Source organism: Strongylocentrotus purpuratus, unplaced genomic scaffold (assembly GCF_000002235.5).
Source record: "Strongylocentrotus purpuratus isolate Spur 01 unplaced genomic scaffold, Spur_5.0 spur5_scaffold_7, whole genome shotgun sequence".
Classification (NCBI taxonomy): Eukaryota; Metazoa; Echinodermata; class Echinoidea; order Camarodonta; family Strongylocentrotidae; genus Strongylocentrotus; species Strongylocentrotus purpuratus.
The window spans coordinates 35,133,613-35,150,013 of NW_022145613.1; the positions used below are offsets into that span (position 1 = coordinate 35,133,613).

The 16,401-nt window shown below is 38.1% G+C and overlaps 1 protein-coding gene across 2 annotated transcripts in view; it reads right to left on the reverse strand.

The window, feature by feature from the left end:
* Positions 1-16,401, reverse strand: part of LOC105445896 (protein FAM167A-like) — a 49,595-nt gene that overhangs the window by 17,868 nt on the left and 15,326 nt on the right. For both annotated transcript variants that reach the window (XM_011682036.2, XM_030974037.1), the window contains exon 2: positions 7,017-7,133. The gene's annotated coding sequence lies outside the window, so the exon portion shown is untranslated. The remainder of the gene's footprint in view (positions 1-7,016; positions 7,134-16,401) is intronic.

Below are 16,401 nucleotides of genomic sequence, written 5' to 3' on the forward strand. Positions count from 1 at the left end.
AAATCCATTTTGTCTATAGGTGGGGTACATTAACGAATCATCATCGACATTAATCATTCACATTAGTCCCGGGCATTGAGTACAGCGTGTCTTTTTAAATAAACAGTTCTGTATAATAAACGAAAAACATTTTTGATATGAGGGGGACTTCAAGGGGGTTATTTGTCGGGTTGTTGAGGCAAACACTTTCCAGTCTGAAGGTAATCAGCACAGAGAGGTATCTAATAAATTATCTTTTAGTGATAACTTATACGCCGAGTTATAGCCTTCGAATGACGTCACAGATGACCCGAAGGCCAAGCTCTTCATGAGAGATTATGAATTATGCAGAAGACGAGTGATCATAAGAGCATTCGGGATAATTTTTGATTGCGGGAGGAGGAGTTTTAGCATTACCGATTGGCATTGATTGCAATGTGTTTAGCAATGTAGAACATTCTTTGTGTTTGATTGTAGACTTACACCTAATATTGTATCTATGGCTTCTTATTAATTTCTTTGGAAGCACGTCACCCGTTCTATTTTGACATGTTTGTTGTTTGTCAACTGTCCTTTGAAACCCTTTAAAATCAGATATATTTCTCTTCTTCTTCCCCCCCCCCCCTCTCTCTCTCTCTCTCTTTCTTTCTCTTTCCTAATTTCAATCTCTCTCTCCGTGTCTAACTTTATATAGATTTGCTCAACGATATTTTTTATGGAGTTGTCAAGACCATCTGTACTACATAAGATTTTATTGATTAAGAACATACATTTTCATGAATTTCATATAAGCTAGAAAAAATCCAAGGCCCCCCCCCCCTTAAAAAGAAGACTAAAACAGTTCATAAAGACGGCTATCGCCCATGTACAGGTTTTTGTATAAGTTGCACATCCATGAGAAGCAAGTCGCATAATGATTCGACTAAGTGCTCCCCTACCATCCTCCCCTCCCACCCTCCCTCCCTATCATCTAATTTGGATCCTTTCCTAAGTCATGTGAAGTGATGAGAGAGATTCGGAACTGCGTCTGAGATGCGTACATCCATCCAGCTGACGGGTTACTCCTAATACATGTTAAAGGGAAAGGACTTTTAATGGGGATGAAGTGGAAATTTCAAGAATAAAAAAGGGAATGGGTTACAAGAATTAGAGGCAGATTCAAGTTTGTAAAAATGGGGAGGGGCACAATTCCAAAACGAGACACAAAAGGGGGGGGGGCAGGGTGTGTTGCTATGTACTGAAGGCATGCCAATTCGATTTAAAACAGGGACCCAATTGTGCACCCCCCCCAAAAAAAAAAAAAAACAAAACAAAACAAAACACAATACACACACACACACGCACCCCTAGATCTGATACTCACAGACCGCCAACATTAATATTGAAATAGCAGTGATTGGGTAAGTTTTAGATAAACTATTAAGAAGTCTCTCACAAAATTAATATGTATATACACGGAAATAATATGATGTAATGGTATATAACGTCATTTATTGGGTAGGGTTCTTCTACTTCGATTAACATCTTCAATTACAAAAAGCAACGGTATTCACAAGTTCTCATCCTGTTATTTATCATACCAAAGTTCTCGACTTTCTGGTATATCGGTGAAAACAGTACGACATGTGTCTACAGTATAGTAATAACAAGTACAAGTTAAAGAGTTAGTGATAAGAACTCGATGGGAATCGTCACTTTTGTGTTATCAACAAAACTATTTTTCTCCCTTCAACATTTTAAGCAGGTTCTTCTAAATCATGCATTTACATGTACAGCTGCGAGGCACACCATTTTTCTGGTTGAATATCTACATTCTTTAAATCATAAACAAATAACAATAAATCTAAAGAGCGTGCAATCCTTCGCATTAAAAATCTCTCATCCATCTCATTGTGTGACCCATTGAACTTTGCATCTATGGACTTTCTAAATCCAGTCTTTGTTAATGGTATCACACAGGAATTGCCATTACTATTCAATTTTTTAAAATAATAAATGCAATCATTTTTTCAGATTTTCCCATGCCTTTACTTAAGCGTACACACAGCGTGGGCGCTAAATGGTTATTGCTGGGTAAACAGGGATGCGAAGAGACAAACAAATAGAATTAAATACTACATTCAGTTTGAATTTTACGACTTTATAAAACACGATTGTTTGTATTCCGTGAAAACGAAGTCAGTAATAAACCCATCGCCAATAAACACTAATTCGATTTTGAGAAAATAGCTCTCATAACTAGTTGTCGGTGTTTTAACTCAAATACGATTTATAGCCTTCTTCTAGGTAGTGTAACTAATTGTATTCTCAATCAAGGCTAAATAATGTTATACTCAGAGCGACACTATTTTGTTCGATATAAATTAGCATATAGATATCTGTTAACGGACAACACCGTTACGTAACTCGCCTTGATTGAGAATACAGTTACAGTGATGTGTTGTTTGAGGGAAGAAAGCAGGTAACTAAAAACGATTGTTATTCATTATTCAGAATCTGTGAACACATAATGCCATTAACAGGCGATCCCCATTTAAAGATAAACTCCAGTTCTGGTAAAAAAAAAAAAAATTAGTTCTCACAGAATCAAACGAAACTTACACTGAATGTTCAATATTACAAATAAATGACATGTGCCAAACAATTTTGGAACAAAATGTATACTGGCTGAGTAATGAGCATAGAAAGACAAGGACATCAAGGTAGTACTAGCCCCGACACCATGTGTGTTGTCCCATATACATCTTTCTGTGTACAGTGCTTGTTACTTTACCAAGACTCGGCCAAATTTATTATGATTTTGATGACTCCAGAACCTTGCAGTGCACACCAATACTTGCATGCTACATGATCAACTGTTTCTGATCCATTCCACACCTTTTCTTTCACAATGCAATCGCATTACCAGAACTGGAGTTTATCTTTAATCTTCCCCTCTCCTATGCTTTCCATGATCACCTTTTACACATTCAGCTGTAAGTCATGACCTATCACAAGCATTACATACACTATGAAAGTGACATTTTATTTATAGTACCCGTTGCACACGTGCGTATCCGGACACCTACCCCCTGGACATCCACCACCGGATAACCACCCCAAGTCAACTACCCCTAGGACAGCTACCCCCTAGGACAACTACCCCCTGGGCAACCACCCTCTAGGATGACTACCCCCGGACAACTACCACCCGGACAACTACCCCCTAGGATAGTGGTCCGTGGGGTAGGTGTCCTAGAGGATGGTTGTCGTAGGGGGTAGTTATCTGGGGGTAGTTGTCCGGGGGTAGTTGTCCCGGGGGATAGTTGACTGGGGGTGGTTATCCGGGGGTGGATGCCCAGGAGGTAGGTGTCCTAGAACGACACACGAGGCGTCATTTGTCTGACGCAGAACTGCGTCAGTGACTGTCGTTGCGCCAATGCACTTGTGAGATGAAGAGACTAAACAATGATTTGCTTTACCAGCGTATGCGCTAATTGCCTGAAAAGGCTCGAGTATAATAGGAGATGGTAAAACTGCAATGACCAGTGACATGACCCCTCTTGTGAAATTCGAGTGCAACAGGCATTACTAATAATAATGTTGAAATAAACTCGTTTTGAAAATCACTGTTTATCTGGTTATAACACATTTTATTCGTTTTTATATTCATTTTCCTATTTCTGAAAGTGATACTTGTGAGCATTTCTTTATGAGACGTTCTAAACAGGGGCTCAAACGATTTTTCTACTGGAGTGGAAAGTTCATAAACCTTTCTCAACCATCCTAAGTTATGCACACCTATACAGTATTGAAACGAACAAAATACATAGTTTGAATGGTGCAGTAATTTTGATTGAAGTGCAATAAAGAGAGATTAGATCAAACCTAGTGAGCGTATATCCCATCTGGTAGCTGAGAATGAATGTGGTTTTTGAAGGGAGGACGGTGGCAGAGTGACACAATGTATGTCTTGTATGAATGAAGGCTACGTGCGATTGCGCAGCTACTGCATGGGGGCGTGTGCCGGCCGCTAAGCGAATTTCGTTTTAAATAAATAAATAGGCCTAAAAGAAAAAGAGGGATTGGGAAAATAAACAAATCGAAGACAGAGGAAGATGGAAATGACGAGAAAGGAAAACGATATGCTACATCCAGCACCACCTCCTTGTTGACTCGCATTTCATTCACGAAATGTGACCAGTGCCCCCCCCCACCACCATGCGAGTGCCCCTGACTGGACCGACGCTACGCCATCATATCATTCAGAGTTGTAAAGGAATGCCCAATTGATTGATGCATTCCATTTGAGGGAATTCAATCTATATCTCACATGCTATATGGAGGGTTTAATATGAAGGGAAATGAATGCTCTCATCTCATACTTATCATTCTATTTCTCTAATGGTATTGAATACACGTATCACCCCTACCAGGCTGTAAAAACTTTCGATTTCTCTCTCCCTGCTTTACCGAAGGTAATACAAATTTCAGACAAACATGAATATTAGCTGAATTTTAATTCGAAAGGATGACTTAATATAATTTCATGTAGTTTTAAAGGCTACTATAGTACAGTACTTTAACTTTATCTAATTCAATGTGGTTTAATTTCACAAATTTTGATTTAGTTTAAAACCAGTTGAAATAGATGAAATTAAATTAAACTAAATTACATGTAATTTAAATCAATTTAATTCATTATTTGTTTCTTTTTCTCTATTATCATCATTGTCGTTACCGTCATCATCCATCTTCTACCCCTCCTCCTCCATTTCATTACTTCTTCTTAATAATTGTCTTTCATTCCTTCGTTCCATAATCACTTATCCTGTATACCCCATCACACCCATCTCATCTGATGCAGAGTGTCAAATATTATATCCATAACAAGGTAATGAATATACCACACTAATTACGTTTGGTTTGCTAATAGTGCTGAGCACTCGTTTACATAATGATATTGACATTCAGACTTCGTTTTAATTAGCACTAAGTAACCTGGACGTGACACTACAGGATTGTGTGATATTGTAATTACCACGGAACTGTATCCATCTAGACTTGGTGCAATTAAATCTAAATTGCCGCTATTTAACCGCCGAATGAGTTAACGGTTCAAGAACAGTTCATTAGGAGGTTTATTAAGAGTCATTTCGAAACACATTTGAAAGAGTAAAACTGGAATTGATGAAATTGCACTCTAATAACTCGATGTAGTTGAATGACTAAAAAACATAAATGTCTTAAAGTTAAACGTTATAGTAATTTAGGCCTTATGGGGGTCACACGTCACCCCTCATATTCAGTATAGTTTCAACCATATTATACGGTTTAATCGTGAATACGGCAGTGGAATGGGAATATGTCTCATAAGAAATTGATTGTCTCTCTTGAACTTTCCGTTTTTTGTTGTGTTCAGAGATGGATAAACAGTGCGAGAGAGCAGTGGAAGGTGAGGAGAAAAAAAGGAGGAGGAGGAGGAGAAAGAGAAGATAGAAAAGAAAAACAAAAGGGATGAGTAGAAAAGGAGGGTGATAAAAGTAGGCAGACAAAATAAATAGGAGGTGACAATCGGAAGCGAAACCAAACAAACTAATCACCGAGCAAAATAAACTAAATCATTGCTAAAGTGCATGGGATGAAAGCTATCATTTTAACCTTTAACTTCCAATTACTCTCTCGTTTTCGGTCATGGACAGTGACAGATCATGTGATCAACCGAGACACATTCATTCACGGGCCATTGATAAGCACACAGAAAGGACCTGCTCGACGTTATTTTCAATCCATAACAACTTCCCTAAAAAGTAGAATTCCTGATACTTTGTTTCACAAGCATGACAAAAGAAGGTTGAAATATACTATTTATAAAGCTAAATGTCAATACAATCGGCTTTGTGTTTGTGTGAATTTAGTCAAGGAGGTTAAAGAGATTATCAATACAACGGAAGTTGAGAAAAACAATTAAACGCATGGTTGTCAGTTTTGCGAAATGTGAAGGACCTAAAATAGATAAAGTATAAAATGAGCAGACAATAATCTGTTCTTAAGGGATATAGGGTGTTGTAATCCTTATATTTTTCTTTCAATCACATTCAATAGATTAGAATCCTTTTTCAAAAATCCAGACAACCACATCTTAAACAGTAGCCTCACGTGAAACTGACGATACAAGGCACTTGAAAAGTCAGTAAACACGTTGTAAAATAGCAAATATCATCGGTTTTAGTATACACACCAATTTCTGAATGATTAAATGAAGTAAATAGAAACGTGGTGAGTGATATATAAATACAGAATTTTAAATACCTTAAAATTGATGATGTAAAGCTCAAATAGAAAAACATCTGAACTATGAACTATGTTTGTTTGATATTAACATGCTCAATGAGATTGGAGAAACATTCCGGAATGGAAAATAGTTTCGCAGAAAACCAGTGAACTTTGATTAATCATGACCATAACATCTTCTTTGTATTCATTGATACCCCTAAGTGGTTTTGGTTTACATACAGGGGCACCGAGTCCTCTCTCCGTCGAATAATGACAAACGACTCAACGAGGGGAAAGAATTGGAACAAGAAACAAAATGCAAGGGAGAGGGAGAAAGGACAAGAAAATAATATGGTTGAACCCCTCTCACACCCTCCCCCTAATGATGAACTCGTTAATGTCATTCGTTTTATTCATCGAATAACCCCCCCCCCCCCCCCCCCTCCGACGTCAGGTCCCTGAATGTCTGATCTTACGCTATGCCACTCATCTTGGGAACGCCGAAAGATCCAAGCTGAAATGGGTGTAAAAGGACCTTCATTGCTGATGAACCATGGACCTACCGCGGGTGAACGAGCCTCGTACCTTCAAATAACAGCATTCACGGATTTGGGTAGATCACCAAAGGTTTTCAAATAACATGCAACAAATCAGGGTATGTGAGTGAACAAATATAGAATATCACTCTGCTACAACTCTGAAACATTCATAAATAAATGATTTGTCGAGATATCTCAAATTTGAATTGTTACAATTATTGGGTAATTCTGATCTGTACTCACCTTAAAATGTCTTTTGCTTGAAACAGCAAATCAACGTTCCAGACAGTGTGTCCTATTTCCTTTCAGTCTTGAGGCTGCCAGAGAAAATGTAGGACACTGCGATGAACAACCAGCAATCTGTCAAATAAATGAAAATTAAACAAAAACTGTTAAATCGATCTGTCTTATACCTACATCTCTCAAGTTCTAGTAAACATACGTCCGTGTTTACACTGGAATCAGTCAACATGATATACACAAGGCTGACAAGGATCCTCCCCCTCTTGTGTTTGTTTGAAAAGTAATTACAAGTAAAAAGTCAATATTCGTTACCAACCTAATGAAAGGATCGTATATCAAGACGGGAGCTGTATCTACCATAGACCTGCTACCACTGAGATAAAGACATTCCAGGGTAGGTAACGCCACGTCGGGCAGAATTGACGTTCATGAGGTTAGTAAGTACTCCAGGATTTGATGAAACGATTGCCTTTAAAAACTACATATTAGTCTAGCACTGTCCTTGAAGACTTCTGCAGAATATATTTACGCATGCTAACTGTTTAAATGAATCTATTAAATTTTGACAAAAGTCATGACAAAAAAAAAATCATGATTCTAATTTACACCTGTCTGGCATCAAATATAAACTATTTCAGATTTCAAAATATAAAGATAGTGTTGTCTTTACAATGAAAATCAGACAATCCGTGGATATAACAGGAAATTGATTTAAATTCACTAGAGCTGAATCATTTGAAGGGTAATCATCATGATATTCATCGCACATGCAGTGTGAATCGATGAATAAATGATGGTGATGGAAGTGATGCGTTGTCATAGTTACAGAGACGGTGTTGGCGATAACACGAAGGGGCTGGAGATGGGGAGGAGGAGGATGGCACGCGTTATGCGTCAAATATAGCGAATATTCAATATTATTAATGACGCCACATTTCATATTATGCACACAATCATATAAAAACTCGTGAAAGTGCGCTAAAATCGTCTTGAAATAACGTCTATTTTGGGGGGATGGGGGGGGGGGGGTCGTTGATGTGATAAAAAATGATGATAATGGATTCAAGGAAGAGAGCTACAGGGAGGAAAAAAGTATGTCAAATGTACAGAGAGAATGATGAAGGTAAGAAAGAAAAGAGGGAAGGAGATAGAGAGATAGAGATAGAGTGTGTGTGTATTTGGGAGTGGTGTGGGAATGTATGGGTGTGTGTTTGAGAGAGGGAGGGGTAGAGAGAACATAATAAGGGCTCAATTAGAATGTGGTTTAATACCTCAAAATGTGCATAACAGAGAGAATGGACTATAGTACCAAGGAGACATAGGTGATATTTCTATTTCTGAACCCATTCACTACCCCCTCTGAATGGTAAATCCTTGTCACATCACATTAATTCATCTACAACATAGTTACCAAGTCTAGATCTAGGTTGAACAAATAGGCAAAGCCCCAGGGTACCCATTGCGCAGACTGAGTGGGCCCTGTGGTATCTAGATCCATCCATAATCGAATGTTAGGAATGGGTTACATGAGAGTCAACATGAGCTGTTACCCTAGAGGACCAAAGACATCTTTAAATGCATGCAAGATGGACAATGATGCAGAGTTAAAGGAGACGCCGCGTGCGCAGGTTAAACCGGTTAATTCGAAATCCCACTCCTGACACCATTTCCGGTACTTCTGAATCAGTGACTCCTGACAGTCACCATGTTCGGTGCTTCTGGTTTGTACCATCGACCTACGAAGGTCCATGTTTCTACATACATTCATTCTGCATCTCTTTCCCACAATCATGTTAATGAAAAGCTATGATTTAAGGGCATTGACTCTGTGATTTGTCTACGATTAATATTATGATGATAATGTACGAAGAGGTATTGTGCAGTCTAGTATAGGTATAGTAGTGTGTAAAATTATGTACAAGTTTAAAAATATGAAATGTTTCACATCAGGAAGTGATGAATCTACAAGGTGCAAACACCTTGCGCCAGTATAAATAACTCCACTAGACAGGGTAATGATAAAAAACTCCTTGATCACTTTGGCTACATAACGTAGCTCTTTACACATACCGATAAGAAGGGAGAGGGATGAGGATAAAAAGATGCGAGAAAGAGAGCATGGGTGTGAGAGAGAGAGAGAGAGAGAGAGGGAGAGAGAAAGAGCCGTTGGCTGTAGGAAAGTGGCAAATATGTCGGGTTATTTCAAAGAAATACCATCGCCGAGTCATGTTGCACAAAACCAACAACACACCTGCCTCGTGGGACTACAGATAAACTTGAGCTACATGTAGAAAAGCATGCAGCCCCACCCGTCTGTTTTGATGTAAGTGTTCAAAGATGACACACGACACCAAATCGGTATATTTTAGTGTCATATTTACCCGAGGGGTAGATATTCATTGCTTGCGTAAGGAATGCAATCGTATGTCGATTGCCTAGAGGACGTGACTTCAAACCTCATGCCGTGTTAGACAAATCGAGGGAGACAGAATGTCAAAATACCGAATATTCTCACTTTTAATCTCTAAATATCTGCAGAAGCCGCTTAAAATGAATTTGAAGCTTCTGCATTGATTTTTTAAAATGTAGGCCTACTTCAGAAAACACAAGTTATTGTGAGTGTAAACGCAAACGGTCATTTTGTTTTGTTATTTAAAAAACACCCCGAAATATTAAAAATGAGAACTCAAATTCCTTCATAGGTGTGGATACATGATAGTATTACAGGACACAAACCCATTTCTTTTTTACACACGTATAATTGTAAAATTATCAATGAGAAATCATCGTTATGTTCATACACCGTTTCACCAGGGAGATGAGAGTTCACGAAGTTGATTTAGTTATTGCACAATCAGTTCAAAAGAATGTTTTCGTTCTAATAAAAAGCCCTTTGAATACTTAACAGGATAAAACTAATCCCTAAATAATTGTCAAATATGTGAATGAAATCTCTGCGGGATGTTGTACACTCTCCAAACAAGTAATATCTCATTATCGTTCAATAGGGAGATGAATGATAAAATAGAAAGGGAGAGGGGGAGGGAGAGAGAGAGGGGTAGATATATATATATATAGAGAGAGAGAGAGAGAGAGAGAGAGAGAGAGAGAGAGAGAAGCAAGCAGACAGACGGATACAACGCATCAATGAGCGACATAATTACAGAGATATGGGAACGTACGGCAGAACAGTCTAAAGAAGAATTTCAATCTATATATCAACAGCAGGTTATAAAGAGCTTAAAAATGAAGAAGAAAACAATCAAATTAAAGAAGAATATATTGAGAGAAAAGAAAAAAGAGGAGAGAAAGAGAAAGAGAGAGAGAGAGAGAGATAAAGAAAGAGAGAGAGAGATAAAGAAAGAGAGAGAGATAAAGAAAGAGAGAGAGATAAAGAAAGAGAGAGAGAGAGAGATAAAGAAAGAGAGAGAGAGATAAAGAAAGAGAGAAAGAGATTTATATTCATACCTGAATTTATTCATGATGTGATTCAGAATGGTATTTAAAATTATTGCTATGCATAAGTCACTGTCTTATCATGTTTTGTGCTGAAAGCCGGAGGATCGTACCTGCTTATAGACTTTTTCTTTATAGAGTCTTGACGCCCTTCTGGCTTTCAGCACACGACACCGTTTTATCTTATGTTTTACATATTACATGTTACACCAATGGAAAACAAATTTCTGTATTATATTATGGACAATAAAATCTTGAATCTTGAATCTTGATGGGATGGCGAGATGATGTCGTTGGAATACATTGCATAACTCGAGTATCATACTCAGAATAGGATCACCCAATGATAAATACACAAACACCATAAATGACCACGAGCATGACTTTTAACTCAAATCAAAGATTTGGTCTCTGTACTTTCATGCACCAAATTAAAACGATCCGTCAATAAAAACCCTTATTTTTACAACAGCATTACCCTCGACTACTCTTTACTTTCCACATGCCTGATTCTTTTATACGAGAGAATGGATGAACAGTTTTGGTTAAATATCCGTAGAAGGGCTACTTTCCTTTATGTTTGCGAAAGTTGGTTAAAACGATATCTTTTGTGACTGTAATCAGGTGTTAAAAATCAACGTGATAAAAAAAAAGTCATCGAACTCCCGGAGAGAGAAATTTAAAGAGCAGGTTGAGTTCTGGTAGAGGTGGGAATAATTCTTGAAATTTCTCATTCATTTTTTTCCTGCTGGGTTAGAAAAAAATAACCATGAAAAGGATTGTTCCTCAACCGCCCCCCCCCCCCCCACATTAAAATACGACTAGAAATAACTGTAAGAAAGTTTTGACCAAATGTTCATGTCACATTGTGAGTAGTTCCATAATTTGTGCGCAGTGAAGGCGACTTCCGGTAAGACTGGATTAATTTCTTATCATGCTCCTGGTTCTAAAACCTCACGCTACATGTATAATACACATCACATCTCAATCAGCCTTTCCCAATCGCTTTCAGAGATTTTTTTCCATAGCGACCAGAACTCAAATGTATATTTAAGACTTTCTAGTCAACGAACATGAAATATAAAGGAAGTGAAAAGTCAGAGTGAAACTTATCTCTGGTTTTGAAACGCATGGGTGATAGTTGCGTACATTTTATACACTGCTGTGGGCGGCCGAGCGACTTCCAAAGTGGGGGGGGGGGGGGGCACCAACAAAAAAGGGCACTTTCTGGAAAAAAGGGCACCTACAGTGGGAAATCTCAAAGGGAAAATATACCATTTTTTAGACATTGGTATATACCCCTACATGTACATTGTGATTACATTATCAGAGATGATTTCAATATTTGTTTCTCTTCATAAATCATACAAGATATCGCTTAAGCATCATACTTTACAATTGGGTGTGATGTCTGAATATGAATTTACGAGCGAACAAAGCGAGCGAGAAAAATTTTAAAGATCTGAGAGGTCGCAGTGCGAAAAATTACATCTTTTAAAGAGGAAAAAAGCCAATCGTGATGGGGTTATAAGCACATTCTCATAACGGAAGACTGAAAAGACCTTTGATAAGTAACATAATTATATCATCTTTAAATGCGAGCGAGTGCAGCGAGCGAACTTGGGGGGAAATTGCTCTTAGTCGCTTTAAATAAGGGGCACGTTTAATGATAACATGAAAAGGGGACAATTATCGAAATGGATAAGACACTTATTATAATAGAAAATGAGCACGTGTCAAAGTACACAGGATAATTATAAGAGGTCAAAAAATGAGGCATTTTTCACCTGTAAAGAGGCACTCACCAGTGACGAAAAAGAGGCGTTTACGAAAATGGGAAATAGGCATTTGTTGACGGAAAAGGACACCCATCAGATTTTGATAGGGGCATTTATAAGAGGTGAAAAGGGGATAGGTCCCTTATTAGAAAGGAAAAGGGGCACGTATCATTATTAAAATGGGAATTATCAGAGGTGAAAAGGGGCACTGACCTGATATGAAAAGGGGTACTTATGAAAATGTAAAAGGGGTACTTATAATAAAAGAAAATGTGCATTTGTTGAATGAAAAGGGGGCACCGTTCAGATATTTAAAAGGGGCAGTTATGAGAAGGGGAAGGAGCTCTTTCTTTTTAATGGGGGCACTTATCATAAGGAGAAGGGGAACTTATTAGAAAGGGAAAGGGGGTAGTTATGAGAGGGGAAAAGAGCTCTCTCTTTTTAATGGGGGCACTTATCATAAGGAAAAGGGGCACTTATTAGAAAAGAAAAGGGGTACATGTTAAAATGGAAGGTGTGCTCATCCGAGTTTAAAAGGGGGTAGTTATTTAAAGGAGAAGGGGCACTTCTTACAAAGGAAACAAGGAGCAGGTGTCAAATTAAAAGGAGCACCTCTCAGTTTTGAATAGGGCAATTATCAGAGGTGAAGGGGGCAGTTATCAAAAGTGAAAAGGGGCACTTCTCGTACCTGAAAAGAGGCACTTACTAGAGATTAAAAAGGGCACTTATTCAAGATAATTTCAAGATTTATGAGAATGGAAAATGGACACTTATTGCAAAGGTAAATGGGAACATGTCGAAGGAAAAGGGGCACGTGTCAAAAATAAAAAGGGCACTCGTCAGAGGTGAAAAGGGGGAAGGGGCACTTTTACTATGTAATAGGGGCACTTGTCAAAGTAAAAGGGGCACTTTCCCTATGTAAAAGGGGCACTTCTTACAAAATAAAAGGGGCAATTTTCCTTTGTAAAAAGGGGCACTTTTGGGATATCTGAAAAAGTGGGGGAGCACTGTGCCCCCCTCCCCCTGCCCCCCGGGAGGGCCGCCTCTGCTGTGGAAAAGATGTGACTTCAATCAGTCAACTACTTGATGGTGGTCATAGTGCACCTTTAAAATCACACATTTTCAAATCACACAATGATGCCACTAGCAAGTAATATAGAACTCCTTTTTACCATGTTGATATGTCAATCCAATAGGGTCCTATTATAGTACTTGGCATCAATACCCTACATCGATCCCCTCTTATCAAACACTTGGGCACTGAGTGTTAAGTCATTATTGACCTTAGTGATATCAAATATTGATGAAAATCACAATGAAAATGTAATTTATTATCGTGCTAAATTCTACATACATATTTACTTACGCATCAAAGATCATCACCGAAGTGTACGTCCTTCAAAAGTTGACTCTAGAATTTTAGCACGTTACCACAGGAGCTATTAAAGAGTTGTACTCATAGAAAGTTCAAGTACTTGAAGTATTCAGTTAATTGAACATGACTAGGGATATGTTTGTATTAACAACAATTTTGTGTGCCGAGTCATCACCTACACATGAAAACAGTAATGAGGTTGATCGAGTTTGGTTCGCAAAGTACAGTGCGCCTTTACGAGGTGTTCTATCGTTTAGACATGCATGTCAATAGTAAAGACGGATTTCAAATGACAAAGGTCGGTTGCATGGCTGCTTAAATCTTTACACATTTCATCTTTATTTTCGGAATCATTGTCAATGAAATAGGGAATGTCACTTGCTGAGTCATTATGGATAAGCACATTGGCGGATAAAAGAGGGGGTGGGATACAACCTGCCCGTCGCCCTTTTTTGTCGCAACTTTTAAAAACCTAATTGTCATACCTTGAATGCCCCCTGGGACTGGGATATAGGTGAATATTTTGTAGAACTGATTGCTGTTAATGAGCTATGAGTTTACCGGTCATATTCTGCTGATCGTCTTATGTTCCCCTGACATCATACATGTATGTAGGCCTACAAACAATTAAATACAATAAATGTATTTAACTATTTCTCGGGCATGTGGTGACGAAGGGGATAAATATTCAACACATCTCGACCACAAAGTGTATAATGATACCGTAAACACGGGAAGACCGGAAAACCAAATATGCCAAACTACGAGATCCATATCTTTTTCTTTCGTGCCAGATATGTTTCTCTTTTCTGGTAAATTATAGTTTATTCAAAGCCGGGGACGCAGCGACAATCACTGTCACATCAAAGCTACGTCGAGGACAGTATTCTCACACCAAGGTTTTTCTTTGTGCCCTCACAGCATCATGCCCAAGGAATTTGGATACCATTTCACCAAAGCACAAAGCACGGAGCTTTGGCTCATTAACACGCCAGTGTACGCTTGCGCTGTGTGAGCAATAATATTGTAATGAAGTTCTTGCATTATTTCTCTTCCGTTTCATTTTTTTCTTCAAAGGAGATTAATAAGATTAACATGTGGTTCCCCTGAAGCAGAATTTACTTTGTATTTGAAGAAATTGATCCCATAAGTTTCTCACATATTCCCGGACTGACCGTTGCTTACGTGACGTCACTTTGATTGCGTTATTTCTTGCGCTAATCAAGTCTGTGAAGGCAATTATCCCATGCGCCAATAATGCTACGCAGGGTTTGTTTCTTCTAGTATTAATTTTGCATTCATTACTGCCTTGTACAGTCACATGTTGCGCCAAAGAAAGCGCCAATCGCTGACGCAGTTCTACGTCACTACGTCAGCAAATGGTATCTCGTGTGCAACGGGTATATTGCTCATAGTACATGTACATTTAGGAGTATCAATATTGGCAGACATAGCGCGCGATCTAGCGAAATAGAACTCCTTGACTTACTCTTGAGGAAACGTGTATACATGTAGCACCCTGCTGGGGCTTTCCTCATTCCTTCATCCGTAACCCTATGTGTATTCATCTCATGGATTAGCTTAAGTAACAGATCTGTTTTTAATACAGGATAATCAGCACTGTCGGTTCTAGCATAGTAAGGTGCTAGTTCATTGAAAAGGACGTAGGGAATTTCTGAATTGCTCAACGATTTTGCTGAAGTGAAGCGCCACTGCGCCTTGAGCATTTGACTATCAAGTGGATTTGGCGCCTTATAAATCATATGTATTATTATTATTATTATTTTGTAGGCTATATCACGTTTCAATACTCCCAAACCCAATCTCTACTACTGAATGCGTCCCTTACTTCGATGAAGTCATCACGTTCCTACTTCTTCACAATACTTTGAAATAATTTTGAATTATGTCCTGTTTTTGTATATTAGTGTCTTCCATTTGGTTTTCTCTATATAGCATCTTGTGCATGTGGTGGATAGACAACGGCTAGACACGTGAGACCTTCAGCCGAATCCTATGAAGATAACAGAAGAGACTGGTGCTGGTCACGCCTTGTTACTCCAATATAAGGGCTACACTCCATCAATAAAATATCTCATTCAAATCAATGTTAAATTATGCGTAACGATGACATACCATTTAAAAGAAGTTGCAAGAGAGCTGAAGAATGTGCCATTACATCTCCGATGAAAGAGCTGTCGTTTTCCAGACGATAAATGAAAATCCACTCAATCAATGAAGTATTTGTAATTTGTCTTTTCTACGAAGAGACACTCGTTTTATATACCTCTTTAAGTAAGCCAAATTTAAGTCATTCGGGGAGATAATCTATAATGTTTGAGGCAATGGACAGCGGCCTCTGAACAGTCAACTTGTTAAACAATGTCTGATATTTGAAATGAAAACCAAAGACATTCTGGGAAATGACCTTACAACAATGTGAATATTCAATCATTGTTCACTTAAAACTGTTATGATCAGTTATAAAGCGAAGAATAAATGAGATTAACTCCTAAAGACTCACTAAGTACATTCAGAAACTTTTCACTCAAAACTTGAATACTTATTAATTGCTACAACTAAAGTGAGATTAACTTCTAATGATTCTATCAGTCCATTCAGCTAATTTTAATAAAGACTTTTATGACCTTAAATAGCTAAGTATAACTGAGATTAAATCATACAGACTGTGTACATTCGGCAATTTTCACTCGAAATTTTAATACTTAATACATTTATAATAAAGTTGCTCTAGGATTAACTGGATATGAACTCT